The sequence below is a fragment of the Camelus bactrianus genome, chromosome 25 (assembly GCF_048773025.1).
Source record: "Camelus bactrianus isolate YW-2024 breed Bactrian camel chromosome 25, ASM4877302v1, whole genome shotgun sequence".
NCBI classification, from domain to species: Eukaryota; Metazoa; Chordata; class Mammalia; order Artiodactyla; family Camelidae; genus Camelus; species Camelus bactrianus.
Window position 1 is genome coordinate 9759451 of NC_133563.1, and position 20414 is coordinate 9779864.

General features: G+C 39.6%; 1 protein-coding gene across 10 annotated transcripts in view; it reads right to left on the minus strand.

Moving 5' to 3' along the window:
- NCALD (neurocalcin delta) overlaps window positions 1-20414 on the minus strand; it is a 364310-nt gene that overhangs the window by 145598 nt on the left and 198298 nt on the right. For 7 of the 10 annotated variants that reach the window (XM_074352999.1, XM_074353005.1, XM_074353004.1 and 4 more), the window contains one exon: window positions 11718-11801. The exons of the other annotated variants lie outside the window; for them this stretch is intronic. The gene's annotated coding sequence lies outside the window, so the exon portion shown is untranslated. The remainder of the gene's footprint in view (window positions 1-11717; window positions 11802-20414) is intronic. 10 annotated transcript variants of the gene reach the window in all.

The window sequence follows — 20414 nt, forward strand, 5'->3', positions numbered from 1 at the left end:
CAAAGGAAGACTGCCATGTGAAGACAGAAGCAGAGATTGGAGTGATGCTGCCACAAACCAAGTAGCTGGTACTTGGGGCTACCAGGAGCTGGCAGAGACAAGGAAGGATTCTTCCTTAGAGCCTCTGGCGGGAATGTGGTCCTGCCAATACCTTGAGTGCAAAGATTTAGCCTTCAGAACTGTGAGAGAATAACTTTCTGTTGTTTTAAGCCACCCAGATTGTGATACTTTGTTATGGCAGCTCTAGGAAACTAACACAGCACCTAACTATTTGATACCATGTTTTTGTTCTGTGTAATCTGATAACACACAAATTATCTACTTTACTCCAAAAGATACCTACCGCAGTTATATCTCATTTAAGACTGTCTGGATCCCTCCTAGACCTCTGTCCTTGGTGGCAAAGATAGTACCTTATTTTTTGTTACATCCTTACTACCTGGTACAGTGTTGGGTACAGAGTAGGTGCTCACTAAATGTTTGTTGTTTTGAATACCTATAGGTCTTCTATTAGACTCTCTTTTCTAAGACTTTATTTTTTTTGGCCTCAAGCTCTGCTAGGTGAATTTCATCTGTCCTTCCTTCCTTCCTTTCTTCCTTCCTTCCTTCCCTCCTCCCTCCAACAAATATCAATTGGACACATACATGTGCAAGGCATAGTTCTAAACACTAGAGAAATAGCAGTGAACAAAAGAGACAAAAATCCTTGCCATCTTGGAGACTTACATTCTAATGGGGGAGAAAACTCTAGAATCTGAAGCTGCAAGCCACTTATGTCTAAAAGACATTAAGTAGCAGCACAGGATGATAGAATGCACTTTGGGAATGGTTTCCATGGGTTATTTGGCCAGCTGTGGTCTGGCAGCCTCCTTCTTGATAACCAAAGGCCCCAGATGAACAGCTGCACTTTTCTTATCCAGTTTTAAATTCCTCTCCTCTCTTAAGAGAAAGAGTGAAGAGGGAGGATGGAATAAGGGAAGAAAACAAACTGACCAGAAAGAGAATAGAGAAGACAAAATGGGAATAATGATTCTTCTACAATGTATTTTAAAGCCAATCCTTCTGAGCTGTGTCAGGCTAGGTACCTTACCTGTTGTTAATATCTTTATTGCTATTAAATCACTAAGTTGACAATGTAACTGCATAATAATAATAATAATAATAATAATAATAATAATAATAATAATAATAATAATAATAATAATAATAATATCTAAGCCAGTACTGAGAATTTTTCATATGCCAGGAAGTGGTCTAGACACTCACCAATTTGATCCCATTTACTCCTCACCACAATTCTGAGACAAGTACTGCTATTTTTCATCTCACAGATGAAGAGCTGGATGCTCAGAGAGGTAAAGTCATTTGCTCCAAATTCCACAGTTAGTAAATGGCAGAGTCCAGACACAGATGTCAGGATGTTGGACTCCTAAGTCCTGGCTCTTCCCCTGTTCTCAGGGAACTTCCCCCCTCCACCTCCCCCCCTGAGGCTTTGGCTAGCTAGAGCTTTCCAGCATATACAGTCTTCAAGCAGGATTTCCTTCCACATAAATGGTCTTCCCAACAATGGACCCTCTTACTGACCCTGTCTTTTTTTTTTTTATCACTTTACTGTGAACATTTTTTCTAACCCCACTGCCCCATTGCTCTGTCTCCCCTGGTTACTGGGGCAACAGATATCTTGGGTAATATCTGCTGGATTTCCAATGGTCATGGTCTATCTTTCCCAGGACTTCTCAGCCTTTTAATTTTCTCCTCATTATTTAAGGCAGCATGGAGCAGTTTTTTTCAAAACATCCAATTAGCAATGCACAGAAGGAACTGGGTTCATAATTAATTAGTGATTCTAGGACACAACAAAGTAAAAGCAAAGCCAAGGGTGTGAAAAGCACTGAAAACTGAAACTGCAAGAGGAAGATTTACACATTCCAGGACCCTTCCCTAAGAGGGACAAAGAATCGAACAATCTGCTCACTCAAATCCCAAAAGCTTCACCATATATCCTGGAATTGAAAAGACATTAATCACTGGATGACAATCCCAAGTGGAACATCTCCCCCTCCAGGATGAACAGCTGCCTCTGTTCTAGGGTGAATTGATTCTTTGCCCGTTGTTTTCATGCAAGAAGGTTAATCCTTCTTTCCTCCCACAATTGTTTAAGCCTTTTTAGATGGTCTTCCCTTTAAGATGGCCCCAACCTCTGGGATTTCTAGCTCTTCATCAGAGCAGAAGTCAAGTTACAACATCATAATTTAAGACACCAAGCTGGAATGACTTTGGATACAGAGAAAGGGAAGAATGCGAAAGAATGCCAGGATTCTCAGATGCACAGTTTCTATTTTAATTTGGAGAAGAAAGAAGGGTTTGGGTAAAAGTCAATCCAGATCAAATTCTCCCCAGACACAAACTCATTCTCCAACACACATGGTGAAGTGCAAATGACAGGGTAGTGTTAGCAATGTTATTAGGGAAAGTACTAAATTTTCACTGGGAGGAAGTAGGGATTATGTCTGCTTTCAGTGATTATGGACTCTGTTACTACCTGAAAGACCAGAGCCAACAAAACAAGAAGTCTGAAAAGTATTACAGCAAGTTCCCACATCTTACAGGGGTAACATCACCACCACTGCACACTTGCCAGCAGTGAAAATTAGGAGCCTTATACAGAACATTAGAGTTGCAGGTATCTTTTACTACTTTTTCTTACTTGCAGCTTACTTTTTCTTCTGGTTCTACACTGGACTAATGCCAGCTTTCAGGGCCAATCTCTGTATGTAAGGGAATATATCTAAACCAACCCCCACCAAGGCACTTGGCTAATACTATGACAATGGAAACAAACAATGTTAGTTGAAAGGAAAATGAAAATACCTGCCAGGACATACTTGTTGCTGCTGCTCCTCCTGCTCAGAAGATGCATGTTGCTAAGCAGTGTCACATTTTCAGTCCTTAATGAATCTATTAGTAACACAGGATGCCTGACTTCTGTGAATAATCGGCCTCAGCAACCATGGCTTCCAACACAAAGCAAAAGTGCTTACTACAAATATTATTCCTTCTGATTCAAAGATGACACTGCTTTTAGGGATCCTGCTTGAGAGTGACTGACTCTGTAGGACAGTCCCAGATCTTGTATTAATAACAACAACCCTTTGGTTTACAGATGCTAGAAAGTTGTTCAGAGTAAGCTGCCAACTAATGGCTTCTCACCCTTTTCCCCCAGGTACCCAGCATTCCCTGATTACCCAGGATTCCTTGGTTACCCAGGATTCCTTGGTTACCCAGCATTCTCTAGTTACCCAGGATTCCTTGGTTACCCAGCATTCTCTAGTTACCCAGAATTACCAGTTACCCACCACTTGTTGTTATCTAATATTCCCCAGTTGCTCAGCATTTCCTACCTAGTATTAGGCAGAAACAGTCTGCAAGAAAATAACCTCTTCTGCAGGATTATACCAATGGAATCTCTACTTAGGGGAGCAAAGCAGCATAAGACACTAAGGGATGAGAGCTAGAGCACAGAATCTGGAGCCGAACTTCCTAAGGTGAATCTCAACTACACAGTTTCCCTCCCATTGAAGTGACTTTGGCAAATTAATGTCTTCATGCCTCTGTTATCTCACCCGTCATTGCAATGATTACACTGATATATGTAAAGTTCTTACAACAGTGCCTCCTTCTGGCACCTTCTGGGTCTGGGGCAGAGTTATGAAAGTATTCACAAGAGTCTTGAAACACCTCCTCAATTAAAACACAAGTTGTAAAGGAGGAAAAGCTGACTCCAGTGAACCCATAGGATCTGTATTCACTGCTTTTATATTTCAGAGGAAGAAGCTAGAAATTGCCGAAATTCAAATTCCTATAACATCAAACTGTTACTAATTATGGTTCTGGTCATATGCCATATGTTTCCCAGAAAGAACAAATGTTCCATAGAAAAGTAAGTGGCTAACAAGGGTGGGAAAAACATATAATAAATGTTCTTGTTTTTCTTGGCTGTTTAATATAATGAAATATTCAATGAAAAATATGAACATTCAACTGCAACTACTTCTTACCACTTCAGAAAGACACTCTTGAACTTCTGAAAGTTAGAAATCTATGTTCCAATAGCATTATCAAGTAATTTATTCTAAATTTCTTACATTTAAAATTTTGAACAATGTTACTCATATCCCAGGTGTTTTTCCCAGTAGAAATTTAGCTAGTTAGTAGAAAGTTAAACATCTAACTCCATGTAAGTCTCATTTTCAAAAAATACGATGTTAGACTGCTTAAGAGTTTCAGCGTATCCCCTTGAGCTGCATAAAAGAAAGCCATTTTGGTTTAAAATACAGTTTTGTTTCTGTGGGGTTTCCTATTAGGAGTACATTTCTCTCAGACAACTTCTCAATATTGCTATTTAACATGCTAAATTTTTAGATTTCTTCTAAGCTCCCTTTATTTTACTTAAATAAAGTTAATTACAGTGAGTTTTTGCAACTATCTAGGGAAAGAAAATCAAATTATAGATCAAATGATCATTTATTTAATTAACTTTTTTTTTGTTGAGTTATGGTCAGTTTACAATGTTGTGTCAATTTCCATTGTAGGGCACAATTTTTCAGTTATACATGAACATACATATATTCCTTGTCACATTCTTTTTTGCTGTGAGCTACCACAAGATCTTGTATATATTTCCCTGTGCTATACAGTATAATCTCGTTTACCTATTCTACATACACCTGTCAGTGTCTACAAATTTTGAACTCCCAGTCTGTCCCTTTCCACCCCCTGCCCCCTTGGCAACAATAAATTTGTGTTCTATGTCTATGAGTCTGTTTCTGTTTTGTATTTATGTTCTTTTTTTTTTTTTTTTTAAGATTCCACATATGAGCAGTCTCATATGGTATTTTTCTTTCTCTTTCTGGCTTACTTCACTTAGAATGACATTTTCCAGGGACATCCATGTTGCTGCAAATGGCATTATGTTGTTGTTTTTCAAGGCTGAATAGTATTCCATTGTATAAATATACCACATCTTCTTTACCCAGTCATCTGTCAATGGACATTTAGGCTGTTTCCATGTCTTGGCTATTGTAAATAGTGCTGCTATGAACATTGGGGTGCAGGTGTCATCCTGAAGTAGGGTTCACTCTGCATCTTCATTTATAAAGGCTATACCAGGACTAGCAGGCCGAGTGTATGTTTTATTTCAGCAGATTTTATACTAAAGAGCATTATTTATACTAAAGAGAGTATATTTTTAAAATAAATCAGTCTGATATTCTCATTCATTCCTATTTTCAGTCTGATATTTCTCATACAGGTTAGGCACGATAATCCTATAGGTGCTAAAAAGTGATCAAGATTCGATCCAAGATATCTTGGTGCTGTTAGGTGCTGTTATCTGTAGTAGGATACTTCTGCGTTGAATACATGTGCTTACTATGTGACAAGCAATGCCAAGTGCTAGAAGTATGATGAAAAAAGCAGACCTAGCTCCTGTCCTCATGGAGTCTAGGGCAGTGCTTGTTAAAGTGTGGTCTGTGGACCAGTGTCCCCTCATGAACTATTTCTTACCAGACAACAACCGGACAGGTACAGAGATTGCAAGTAACTGCTAGACACTTTTAGAGCATTGGACATAGCTGCAATATCCAAATGTGTGATCAAGTGGAGTCGGTTCACTGAATGGGGTCTAGACCACTTTGGATGTGTGAATTTCACAGTGTGAGATCTAAGTACTCGTTATGGACAGGACACATATTGGCCCTAATGAATTGGAAATAGTAATAAAAAAAAATCTAGTCCTTCCCATAGATAGTTTGAAAAGTACTAGTGTAGCGCTTTCCAAACATTATAGGAGAGAAGGAGAGAGAGAGCGAGAAAGAGAGAGATTAATTCCAACTGAGAAAATTTGGGGAAATTTCAGGGAAAAAAAATGATTCTTAAGCATGGATTGGAATCTGAGGGGCAGAGATCACAGAGCTATGGGGCAGAGAGAAGAGCTATGAAGGCAGAAAAGTGCAAGGATGCCCCAGGCCACCTAGTTCATTGCAGCTGGAGTGTGCTATGGGGACAGGGGCAAATGGAGGTAAAGGTGATAAATCTGAAAAGATGGGTTGCAGCCCAGTTAGTCCAAGGCTTTGAGTGCCATGAAAAAGAATTAGAACATTATTCTTGAGACGACTGGAAGTTCTTAAATATTCCCGAACATAATAGTGACATGAAAGAGAGCTCTATTTTATAATGTAATATTGGTCCATTTGAACTACATGCAACACTTTGAGGCAGGAGGCCTTTAAGCAAAGTAAGTAACAGTAAAAAGGAATTTTAAATATAGTTCTCTTAATGGTATCATATACTAGTCATATGTCTAAGCAAATTTATGCCATCTTAAGCCTCCCGAGGCACCACAGCAGAGTAAAATACCGCTTTAGAAGATTTAATCGTGTACGATTAAAATGACTTTGAAATGCCATTTCTTAGCTTAACAGTGACAGAAAGAACACACATTCTTCCCTTTTTCAGAAACTTAGAGTAAACCACGGAAACATTAAACCACTACACTTTCTAATAACTTATGCTAAATGTCAAGTACCATCACCAAAGGATACCGAGTGGCACTTTTCTCTCTCTGCTGTTCTCAGCTTCCTCTACAACCAGAAATGAACTCGCTGAATGTGCCTCCTTTAAGTTTCTATATGTCACCAAAAGGCTATTAGTTATTGCAGCTGACTGAGCTGGAGTCCTTTGTGGCATGAAGATTCCCATAAATGTATCTTTAAACAAACAGTTGAGCGGCTAAGTAAGTTTTAAACTTTGAGGATAAAATCTTGTAAGGTTTTAACCAATAAAATAAGGCCCTCAAAGTGCAAACCATCCCTGTCCCCCGGGCCCCAAAACATATTACCATGTCAGAATTTCACACATTTGGCTGAATAAAAATCTAATTATTTAGACTTCGGGTTTCATAATAGCATTTTTAATTGTGATGTAAGAACTATAGAATTATAAAGATACCATCCTGTTAAACTAAAAGCTATGCATTTAGAATTGGACATGTTTGCAATACAACTATAATACAAAGCTAACACAGCACTGAGCCCTGATTATGATATACTAAAGAAGTCGTTCTCAACTGAGAGCACTTTTACCTGCCCCAGAGCACATGTGACAATGTCTAGAGAGGACTGTCATGACGGGGGAGATATGGCTGGCATCAGGACACTACCAAATATGCTACACTTCATAGGACAGCCCTTCACAACAGAATTATCTGGTCCAAAACATTAACAGAGCTGCAGTTAAGAACTCTTGTACTAAAGGATCACACTAACAACATTTCTATTATTCCTCTTGGATTATATGGAAATAATCGCTTTGATTCATACAACTTGGAAATTAGAAACAAGGATGTTCCTGAAGATTAAAACAGATAATTATTATGCCTCCCTTTGATACAATGAACTACTTTCTGATTTTTGCAAGCAGGACCTGAAGGTGACCCTCACAAGTGCTCTGGTTTAATTCCGTCAACGGTAATACTTTATAGGTAGATATGCAGACACTGCCATCAGGAAATCTTCAAGCAGAAAAGACAGGCATGACTGAAAATTCAAACAAGGGTCCAGATAAGTATTACTTTCTGAATTGTAAGTCACTGATGCTTTTAAGATGCACCATCAATTAAATGACAGCTTTGGGGAATGTGGCAAAGAAATGTCTCTCCTTAAATGTACACATTGATTGTAAGATGCGAACCTTTTATAGAGATAGCAAATGTGCAAAATCTATACAGTATTTTAAGTGTATCATAAGACATACTAAGCTCTTTTTATCAAAAGAAATAGACTCTGGAATATTCTCCCTCTTGGATCCTTTTCCATCAGCGTTAGCCTCTGTTGTTTTCACTTGAGTCTTTTTGTTGCTCCCCTCCTCCTGCCCCCACCATTCCAAGAAGAGATGGTAAGGACCTGGAGGGTAGGTGCGGGGGCAGTGGAATCAATTTTCTCCTCAGAAACAAGAACAAATAAAAATCTCACAACTTCCCTCTCTTATTTCTTCTCTTGGAATTTATCCAAAGTCTTTGTGAACTGAGTACTGTGAAGAACACGTGCTGAGCATGGTCCTAGCTCTGGTAGAAGATGTAACTTTATTTAACTAAACAGAGGAATAACCACACTTAAATGCAATACAATAAATATTTGAAATGATTTAAAAAATTCCATTTAAGACCACTCACATCATTTATTCACAAACAAAAAGTTACTATAAAATCTGCATATTTGTTTACTGGCATATTATCTGCTTGGTCCACTAGAATTTAAGATCCATGTGAACGGGGATTTTGTCTTTTATTTACTGGCTGAATGAGTGAATGAATGAATAATAAATACCTTCTCCAAAACAGCAGAGTAATTATACAATTGCAAACTCCTTTTAGGAGACAATAGGACTCACTCCATGTTATAAACTACCCATGTTCGTTCACGTATTCATTCGTTCATTCATTCATTCACTTATTGTCTACTAAGTCTTTCATGATCTGCCCCGCCACCTTTCTAGCTTTCCCCCACATCGTGCCCCACTTGCTCTCCAGCAACACTGGCCTTGGTTCAGTTCCCAGTAAGCTCCATGCTCTCTTCTACCTCAGGGTTTCTGCCCAGGACACTCTCCTCCCCATTCCCAACCTCTTCAGATTTCTTTAGGGAAGTCTTCCCTGATCACCACTTACACTAGACGTAGTACCTGTATTTTATAGTCTTGGTTTCCTATGTTTCTTTCCCCACCTACCCCCATCATAGTAATGATCACATTTGTAAAATATATTTGTGTAACTACTTGATTAATATTTCCCCCCAACCTCGCATCACTCAACTGTAGGCAGAAATCATGCCTGCCTTGTTCCCCACAAATATCCCCACCATTTAACACACTCAGTAAATATTTATTGAATGAATAAATGAATTAGGCTTCTAGTAACATGATCTGTTATCAAATATGTAAGTCCATGTTATACTACATCATTCTCCACTAGGGCTCCGGTTAGTAGCTGCTTTATCAATACTTTTTGGTTAACTGGAATTATCATTTATCTACTACAAACTACATTCTCTTAAGTCTACATGACACTAAAGGAACTTGTTGCAAAATTGCTGGGAAGTCAATTACTCTCTTTCTATTCTTTTTTCTACATACTAATAAAAAGCAGTTTGGGTTTTTTTTTTTTCTTTGAACTTATTAGCTGTTATGGCATTAAGAACGTGACTGAATGGAAAATAGTTGTCAGTGAATCAATTATTTGGATGATCAGTATTTGTCTCTATTTGAAAACATCTGAAAAACAAATCTGGAAGGGCACCCTAATTATCCCCTAGATATTTGGTGTCTTGTGCTCTCAGCCTCTGAAATAATCTCTCCCCATTACTGCTCCTGAACAAAAGCTATGCTGTTGACAAAGGAGGTTTTTTAACAGAAGAGGATTTCTGAGACATTGAAAATATAGAGAGCTCCAAGGCTAAGAAGATTAAAATAGCATTTTTTTTAAGAGGAGGAGGAAAGAGATCTTTAGTGCAGAAAACTGTAGAAAAATATAATTCCATGTAACAGCATGTAACTGAGAAGCTAGTCACACAGGAAGCCTTGGGGAAGAGTATGGATTTCTTGGGGATCCAGACAAAATAATTCTAGCCTAAGGGGCTAAAGAGAGATACCCAGACAACAGGAAGTCAGAAATAATCGTAAACCTAGAGTCCATTCACACACTTCACTTTAAAATGGTTTCCTTACATGTACCTTTCCTATCTATTGTTGTCAGGAACTCTGTCACTAGGCAATTTTTACAAGAGAGTCTGGAATTCTTGAACAAAATTCCAGAAAGCCCAGGAAACTGGGGCAGTGTTTGCTAACTTCGGCCATTCTTTTGGAAAGCCCTGGTTAGACAGCTTAGTCTCTGTGACAGGGTCATCTCACCCCTGCCCTTGCCCACTCCTCTCTCAAGCCAACAGTAGTTGAGCAGGAAGTGGCTTCTTCACGCCTCAAGAGCTTTTCAGTCAATTTTTTATCCAAATTATCCTCCTTTGGGTGTGGCAGATGCTCAAATCTGCAGCATGAATTCCTGTAGCCCCTCCTTGCTCCGCATGAACCAGAGATGAAGTAGAGTGTGTCTGGGGCTCACTCAAGAAGGGAACCTGCAGTGAGGAATCACCTGTCCCTGAGATCACAGACACAGAAGAGAGACCTGGATGCCTGAGGAGGGGCAGAAACGGCCGGAAACCAATGGCAAACACATTGATTCCCTATATCTTCCTGTCAAGGGAAAGGGTTCTTATGCTGGATCATACTCATGCTTTACTGTCTTTAGGGCAAAAATGCACATTTTTCTATTATTCTTTAGTTTGATATCAGAAAGATCCAAGGAACGAAGCCAATGGCTACTATCATGTTTAGGGTTGTGATATCCATTAAGTACTTCAGTCAGAGTATCAGAAGAAGAAAGATCCTCTTAAGTTTGCCTGATCACTAACCAACTTAAATGCACAATTCTTTCTTGGCCTCCAGGAGAAATGCAGTGGGACTGAGGCTTAGTTCTCAATGTCATGAGGAAAAAACCAACAACAACAATATATTTTGGTTAGCTTGACTTCAAATACGTTCTCTACTGTCCTATATAGATCTTATCAAAAGGACTAGCCTACCCAGTTTGGAATAAAGGCTCTTCACTTTCACTTTCTTGTTACATCCTGTTGAGCCATGTTTCTCATCTAATAATCAAGCCACAGAGACTTAATGGGGATGAAGGTAGTGGGATGAAGAAAAGCTAAGCACATTTAAGTTTTATTTTATATAATTTCTCTTCCCTCCAATATCAGCAAAATACAAACTAAGGTTTTGTTTTTGCCCAAATTTATTTTAATATTTTATCCAGTTGTCCTTATACAAAACTATCTGACCAAGTAAATATTAGACTAATATTCATGCCTTGTTTACAAACAGCCACAAAAAGTATTACCAGGGCTAAAGCCGTATTACCTTGCCTACAAATCTTGGTTGGCTCTCATCTGAGGCCATTAACATATTTTGAAAAATTTCCAAGACATTCATAAATCAGTAGATTTCCCTTCCTGAAAAGCCAATTTCCTAAACATTCAATAAGACGGCTTTTGAAACCCACATCAACAAATTAGGAAAGTACTAATGTCCCTACCTTAAGAGCAAATTCACTATTGCAGGTGCTGCTGTCCTGACTATACTATAGTAGAATTTCAAAAGAACCTTTTCTGAATTACAAAACATTCCATCTGCTTGCTGCACAATATCCTCTTCAATTTTCCATACCAAATGAGTAGATTTGGGAAGTAAGGAGGGGCACATAATTACTGCCCTTTTTTCTAGGAAGCAAGTCAGGTTTTTACTTCATTATCACTTCTATATGGTTTTTTGTTTTTTTTTTTTTTGAGTAAATTTCTTTAGGTTTCTATTTAATCAGAAGAGAACAGAATTTTTTAAAAAATTAGACTGGGTGCATAGTTTTCGGTCAAACACAAATTCATCTAGAGTTGAAAATGGAAATGTATACTCATAGCAAAGCTTTCATGCAGGTACAAACCAGCATTTTCTATATGAAACACTAAACACACAACAACCTAGGATGCAACATCTCTGCATTCTGAACCATAATTTATACAATTTAAAACCAAGGCACATGAGAGGTTAAAAAAGTAACTCACGCTATGCAGTGGTGCAGCGCCTGGGACCCGAGAGCCTCCGCAGCTATCCCGGCAGATCTCACCAGCAGCTGTGTGGCCCTGCGACTGAGAGCACTCATAATTAATGAATAATTTACTTGAACATTTGACAGCTCAGTAAGTGGTTTATGCAAGGCTGTTACTTTTATTTCTTCTGTAGCTGCCTTTGCAAACAGGAAACAGGAAACACACCTACAAGAACACTGACATATCTCAGCCTAATTGGTCTTTAGCTCAAAGTACTCAGGGCTGAGTCTTGTACCACAGGGTTGTAATAAGTTCAGTCCCTAAAGAGCAAGACTCAGGTCCTAGCATTACACATTCTAAAATCCTTTAGACAGAAGTTATGCAGGCAATTTTTACAGGGAAAAACAAGCATTCTTAAGAATATTCACTAAGAATATCAATATTCTTAATAATAATAATATTCTATTATTAAGAATGCTTATTTTTCTATAAAGGACTATAAACTTCAGAATATATATAAATATATAATATATTAAGATGTTGTTTAAAATATATACATTATTTAAATAATAAATAATGTATTAAAATAATACATACAATTTTTTCCTGGAATATACATAGAAACTATCATTCAGGAATCTTTTGGCTACAAATAATGGAAAACCCAACTCAAACTCACTTATACAAATAAATAACAAAACAAGGAAATATTTTGGTTCATTGAGCTGGGGGAAAAATGCTGGACGTAGGGTTGGTTTGGGGGAAACAGAGGTTCACTATGTATATCATTTGATTCTTTGCAGTTCTCTGAGCATGCATATTCTCTGTAGATTGACTTCACCTTCTGGCTGCCTCTCCTTATGGTGCAAAAAAAATCTTCAGCAGGTCAAGACCACAAGAGGATAGTGTTAGCATGCTGGCCGTCCCAAGTTCTGAAGTCACTCTGATTACCCATCACTGAATCAGTCACTAGACTTTGCTGAATGGCTTTAAACTAATCAAGGCTTATCCTTAGAGGTGAGGGGATCATTCCAAAGAAAAATCATATGGAAAGACATTCCACCTACTAAGAGGGAGGGAAAAGGAATACTGGAGGAAATGAACAGATGTCCACCACAACAATGTTTGATAATAACATGGATCTGAAGATTGGTATTTAAGGCTGTGTACTGATGAAAACCCTGGATCTTGGCTTATCTGAAGATGTCTGAAAGAGAATGAGCTAAGGTTCAAGTGATATTGATTACCCAAGTCTTCGCATTTAGTAAGACTTGCTATTAACATTCGATTTGCTCTCTGAGAAAACAGTTCATAATATTTCCACTTTGTTTATGAAATGCCTTTTATCGTGTATGAAGTGATCTTGCATGTGACCTTCCATTTTGTCATCCAGACAACCCTGCCATGGGGGTAGGCATTCCCACCAGAAGCTTAAGAGAGTGGAGCAGACACTGCTGGGAACCTGTCCGACACCCACTCTGCCCTTTGTCCTAACTGCACTTTGATTCTGTTCAGGGCAGCAATTTGCCCAGTTTAAACTGCAGCTAAGGATGGGCAGTAGAGCAGTTTGGGCCCTGGGGGTGTGAGCTGGAGGCCCCAGGCGGAGCTGGTAGAAGAGCTCCTGTAAAGGGCTCTGGGATTTGGTTTTTGCTCTTTGCCCTTCTTCCTCCTAGGCCTGAAGCTAGTAAAATGCCAGATGTAGAGCCATATTTTGTAGTCACTGAGTGACAGCATGAGGACAAAGGCCACATACTGTGAAGACTAAATAGGAAGGAGGAGCCCCTACACTGGGCCTAGTTTGCCTCCTCCTGGGCTGTTAGATGAGAAGAAAAATCTGGCTAAGCCACTTTAGGAGGTTCTTGTTACATGCGGCCGAGCACACTCCTGATACAAAGAGGTTTCACAAGCAGGTAATGGCAAACCAAGGCTTAAAGCCAGGTCTCCTGACTCCCCGTCCAGCAATGCTTCCAGTAAACTGTGTTGCCTCACAAAACCGGAACCCACACTCAGAATACTATACAAACAGGCATTAAAATGTATGCTTTCTTTCTCAACAAATAGCTCATTTAAAGGATCTGAGCCATAGTTAAAATGCTGAGAGGGGATTCTCTCACTATTCCTCTGTTTTTGGTTTCTTTAGCTTTTTAACACATAATACTCAAGCACTTGAAAAATTGCTAAAGCAAAGATGCCTTGGCTACAGCGAAAGACACTTAGGTCAAGTGACCAAAATTTCCTTCAAAGATGCCTAGGGGAGAATTGGCCATCTTCCCAAATTGTGCCATGGATGAGTTTACTACCTAGATTTTCTCATTCATTTAGTTTTTAAAAGACAACAGAGGACTTCCGGTGTCAGGCTCCGCATGTAAGGAGCCTGGAAGTCATCACTCTGTCCTAAGAACAAGTACACATCAACAACTCTTCTTGGATTCGGAAACCACTGCCCCCAAAATTGGAGAGACCAACAGGGGAATACAGGATGTCTCGGCTTCCCTGAGCAGAGCCTTGCCAGTGGAACCGTCACAGGAAGCAGGGCTAGGATAGGGAAACCTGAACTGTAACTGAAGATTGCTGGAGTCTCTGCGGGGACAACTCTGAGAGTTAATACTCCAGGGGGATGCAGTCATGGGGGCCCTCACAACACTGTGAGCCCTACCAGATTCTCACAGTAAATATTACAGAAAAATCCCCTCAGGCTTCAGGAAGGGGAAGAGGAAAAAGCCATTTTGAAGTAAGTCTGAGCACTCTGTAACAAAGCCTGCCCTCAGGTGATACTAGTTAACCAGAGCCTAACTGACCTGAGGAAAGAGGACATTCAACTCCAGGCTCCTCTGCCTTCCACTGTGGGAGGAGGGGAATACTCGACCGCAGCCCACCTAGCCATCCTGTCCCACTTAAGTGGGGAGAAAAAAACTGACAAATACTTGTGAAGTCCACAGTCCTGAGACACAGGCTTACTAAAGACTAAGGCCTAATCATGGGATGCAGACAATGCTTCCTGTCCCTGAAAACTCCCACCACAACTCTGAAGATCTATTTATAGCAGTTCCTTTTACCTGGTACATCATGTCTGGCTATGAAGAAAAAAATTACAAGGCACACCGAGAGAAAGAAAAAACCCACACAATTTTTAGAGACAGAGCATTAGAACCAGCATGGCAGGGAAGTTGGAATTAAAAGATAACAGAGCGCTCACAAAGGCTGGAATAATTTACTGAGCCAAAGTTAAGAAGGAGCCATACCCAAAGGTCAATTCCAGAGGGATTAAGGACTTAGCTGTGAAAAGTGAAGTGTTAAAACTTGTAGAAGAAAATACAGGAGAACATCTTTCTGACCTCCAAATGGGAAAAGAGTTCTTAAGGCACAAAACTGCCAATCACAAAAGGAAAGGTCGATACATTTGCCTACTCTACTATTAAGTTCTTCTGTTTATCAAAGGTTACAGTAAAGAAAGTGAAAGATATGCCAGTATCTGAGACACGTTTGCCACAGGTGAAACAACAAAAGACCAGTATTCAGATTATACAAAGAAATGTTACAAATCAGTAAGAAAAAGACAACACAATAGAAAAATGAGCAATAGATCTGACACATTATCCCAGAGGAGAAAAATATGAATGGTGAATGAACATATGAAAAGATGAGCAACCTGATTTGTAATCAGGAAAATGCAAATTAAACTGATGGTGGGAGTATAAGTTGATAAGCACTTGGGTACAATTTTACCTTATCTTATGGAACGAAATGTTCACATACCCTTCAGTTGAGCAAATTCACTCCTACCTATATTTGCTAGAGTAACTCCTGTGTAAATTTGCACTGGGAGACATGCACAAAGTGTTTATAATAGCTTTATTCAAAACAACAAAAAGCTTTACTGCTTATCTTGTATCACTATAACCTAGCTGAACTCACTTATTGGTTCTAGGAGGCTTTTGTTTGTTTGCTTTTGGTAGGTTCCACTGGATTTTTCTAGTAGATCATCATGTCATTTGTAAATAAGAGCAATTTCCTCTTCATTCCTGAAGGATATTTTCACTGGGTATAGAATTCTGAGTTGATGGGTCTTTTCTTCCAGCATTTGAAAAATATTCTGCCACTTCCGTTTGGCCTCTATTCTTTCTGATGATAAATCCACTGTCATTCTTTTTTTTTTTTTTTTAACATTTTTTATTGATTTATAATCATTTTACAATGTTATGTCAAATTCCAGTGTAGAACACAATTTTTCAATTATACATGAACATATATATATATTCATTGTCACATTCCTTTCTCTGTGAGCTACCATAAGATCTTGTGTATATTTCCCTGTGCTATACAGTATAATCTTGTTTATCTATTCTACAATTTTGAAATCCCAGTCTATCTCTTCCCACCCCCCACCCCCTTGGCAACCACAAGTCTGTATTCTATGTTTAAGAGTCTATCTCTGTTTTGTATTTATGCTTTTTTTTTTTTTTTTAAGATTCCACATATGAGTGATCTCATATGGTATTTTTCTTTCTCTTTCTGGCTTACTTCACTTAGAATGACATTCTCCAGGAGCATCCATGTTGCTGCAAATGGCATTATGTTGCTGGTTTTTGTGACTGAGTAGTATTCCATTGTATAAATATACCACCTCTTCTTTATCCAGTCATCTGTTGATGGACATTTAGGCTGTTTCCATGTCTTGGCTATTGAAAATAATGCTGCTATGAACATTGGGGTGCAGGTGTCATCCTGATGCAGGGTTCCTTCTGGATATAAGCCCAGGAGTGGGATTCCTGGGTCATATGGTAAGTCTATTCCTAGTCTTTTGAGGAATCACCATACTGTTTTCCACAGTGGCTGCACCAAACTGCATTCCCACCAGCAATCCACTGTCATTCTAATTGTTTTCTCCTTATAGATAAGGTTTCATTTCTCTCTTGCTGTTTTCAAATTTTTTTCCCTTGACTTTATTTTTCAGAAGTCTGAATGTGATGTGTCTTAGTGTTGACTTCTTTGGGTTAATCTTGCTGGGATTTCACTCAGCTTCTTGACACTGTAGGTCTATGTCTTTGGCCAAATTTGGAAAACTTTCAGCCATTGTTTCTTTGAATACTTTCTGGCCTTGTCCTCCTTCTTTTCTTCCAGGATGCTGAAGGTATATTTGCCAAACAATTTCTATATCCCCATAGGTCCCTGAGGCCCTACATTTTTTTTGCAGTATATTTTCTGTTTTTTTAATTAATAATTTCTGTTATCTTTATCTGTAAGTTCACTGATTCTTTTCTCTGTCCACTCCATTCTACTGTTGAGACTATTCATTAAATTTTTCACTTTGTTTCTGTTATTTTTCAGTTTCTAGGAAACTGAAAGATGATAAAATTTTTATTTATTTTATTTTATTTTTTACTGAAGTATAGTTGATTTACAATGTTGTGAAGTTTTTTTTAAAAAGAACATAAAAAGCAAGCTAAAACATTTTTTTTTAATTGCAAAAGGAAATAGATCTTTCCTGCTTCCTGAGAAATGTATACCTTGACAAGCAGGGCTCTGTGGACTGATGTGGCTCACATTTAGAATGCTCTTGCTTCCATTCAACAGTCCTCTGTAGAACGTGTTCTGAGAGTTTTTCTCCAGAGCAATGGTTACTTCGGGCATGACTGACTGCCTCCAGGAGACAGGACAGGTAGATGAGATGGGAACAGGCAGTATTTCAGCATTAAGCCATTACTTACTATGGTGCTTCTGGCCTTTTCAGCCCCACCCCACCTCATGTTACTTCAGCCCTTCAGCTCCCTCAGATCCCAGACTCTTTGCATGAATTTTTATAGTTTTTTCCCCTCTGGTACAATTTTCCTCTGGCATTCTGCTTGTTTATTAGTCTCTTGCCCCTTTTTGCCTGCACTGTGACATTTCACGCATGTGCGGGCTCCCTGACCCAGCTCCCTGACTGGGGCCCTTGACCTAGCTAAACACCACCTACACATTTTAATGGGTTTGCTTTTATCAACACTTGTGTTGCTCTCCAAAGCTAATGGAATACAGATATTTCTTTCTTCTCTTCAAGGTGGGGTTGGGGGAGACTGATTTTAAAGTCCATAGTCTCCTCTCTCTATGAGATGTTTCTCTGAGGTCACCAGCTGCTTCTGATATGTGCTCCTTTCATCCTAAGCCCCACAACTAGAGGCAGGAAGATAAATGGGTGGGAGGACAAATTAACACTGAAAAGCTTGATAAATACTAACAACAAATACTAAAAATAACTAGGCAGAAGTAGTCTACTTTTAGGAATTTCATTTGTGCCTTTGTGTTGGGGGTGAGGAGGAGGGAGGGAGAGAGGGCTGTGGAGAAAGGGCTGAAAATGTTAATGTTCTCTGGAGGTGGAGGCACTAAGAGCTTCCCCAGGCAGACAGCACCACCCAATCCCCTCCCTGAAAAAGCTCTTTCTCTTTCTCAGCTTTCTCAGGCTTCTGCAGCTCTGCAAATGACTCCCTCCCTGTGCTGCAAACAGCATCCCTGCTTTTGCCAGCAGAGAGGAAAAGCAACTAAGAGACTGCAGGCTGCTTTGCTCTGCAACCCCATCCTCTCCTATTTGCAGAATATCCTGGCCGTTTTCTGACCTCTGTTCTTGGAGATCAGATGTTGGTTGGGATCGGTGTGTGTTGCCTGCATGTCGTGAATCCCTGGTATGCTGGGTGTGACATGGCAAATTAACCCCGCGTGACACAATCTGCATGGGGAAACAGGACATCACAGACTAGAATTTCACATGTTCCCCAAAAAGATTTCTAGGACTGGCAGCCCTGTTGCCCACTTCCAGGATTGCGACGTGGATAGGTAACCCTGACCGTTTCATGGCCAGGATGTCCTGATTTAACAAAATGGAGGAGAACAGGCCTGTTCAGTTCTGTTCCTGTCGTTTTCCTTTCCCTAGTGAGCAATTCAATTATGTTCTGAATCGATATGAATCACTAGAGCTGAGGGAAGATACACCATGAAGGAAATAAATGGCTCCCACTTGGATGAATCATATGCACTTTTGAGCTCTTCATCATACCTGTCCTGGGCAACCAGGAAAAAGGGAGCACCTCAAGCCCAAGTCTTCCCCTCCTGCTCCCCTAATCCCTCTTCCATAACACACACTTTCAATAGCACGGTTGGACAGTAAAAAGAAATAAAAAGTGTTCCTTCCTCTTCCCTACTCTCAGAATCTCCATATCTTTATCCATCTCCCCCTCCTTCTTTCAAGACTTGGATGCAGAAGGAGCATCCTCCATGCAAAGGTTAATCCCTCTACTTGTGCCAGATTCTCCCCTCCAGCGTCATCCCCAGTTTGCTCCAACCCTTATCCCCATCACTCCTCTTACATCTTTAGGATACAACTTCCCTCATCTCCTGCTCTGAAGCTAGAAAAAGCTTCAGCCACTCGAATCCTGCAAATTTGCCTATTTTGTTACCCTTTACCATCCCATCTCTCTCCTCTTTTTAAATCACATTTCCTAAAATAAGGGTCTTCACTGATTATTTCCATCTCCCGTCCTGCATTTACTCCTTATCCCACACAACCAGACCCTACTCTGCTCTCTCCAAGGTCCCTAACAATTTCCAGGTTGCCAAATGCAATGCCCTTGACCCTTCTGCTTAGCTCTCCTGAATCCCAGTCTGCCCTATGATGCCATGATGGTACAACATCCTAGCTTTCCTGGGACCTATCTGTCCATTTCCAGGCCCTTCCACTACCTCTTCCTCTCCTGACCATCCCATAAATATGGGAAATCACTATAATCTAGAGTTGCCAGATTTGGCAACAAAAAATACAGAATGCCCAGTTAAATATGAATTTCAGATCAATAATGAATAAACTTTTTTAACATAAATATGTCCTAAATATTGCATGGGACATTCTTATACTAAAATATTATTCTCTGTTGATCTGAAATTCAATTTTAATCAAGCATCCTGTATTTTACTGACAACTTTACCATAATTGTTTCTTTAATGCTCATCTCCTCTGATTTCTTCCTTTATTGATGTTTTCTATGCCCTTGGCTTCAGTGTTTATCTTTTCTCAGATAATTCCTAAATCTTCATCTCTAGCAACAATTCCCACCCCCTCTCCCTCTCCCCCTCCCCCTCGCTCTCTCCTTCTGATGCATCTCTCTGTTCTACCTCAGATATTTTATAGCATCTTCAATTCATTATATATAAAACTGAAGTTACTCTTTTAGACCCTCAAACTTACTTCTCTTCCTGGCTTCTCTATCTCTAGTATTATCCTCCCAGCCTCCCAATCACCTTAACACCAAATCCAGGAGCCTCCCTATTTGAGTGGCTGAATCTTGGTTGATTTTACCCTCACCGGCATTCTCAGATCTTTCTTCCCATTTCCATGCGTACTGCTAACTTGAAGCCCTTGTCATTTCTGTATGACTACAAACCACACCCGGCTATCCAGGCTATTGAAATCGCCTTCGGATTAGTCCCCTTACTTTTCTTCTCAACCATCCTCCACCCCTCACAAGCTATCATTCAGTTAACAACCTAATTAAAGCACAAGTATGAATATGTCACTTTCTTAATCAAGAAAGCTTCCTACTAGTTCCTGGTTGAAGTTCAAGCTCCCTAGCCAGCACTGATGGCCATCCATGAGTTGACCTTTCTCCTCTTATCTCCCTGTGGCTTCCTCTATGCACCCCAAACACAAGGCACATAAGAACACATTGTTGGGGCCTTCCTAAC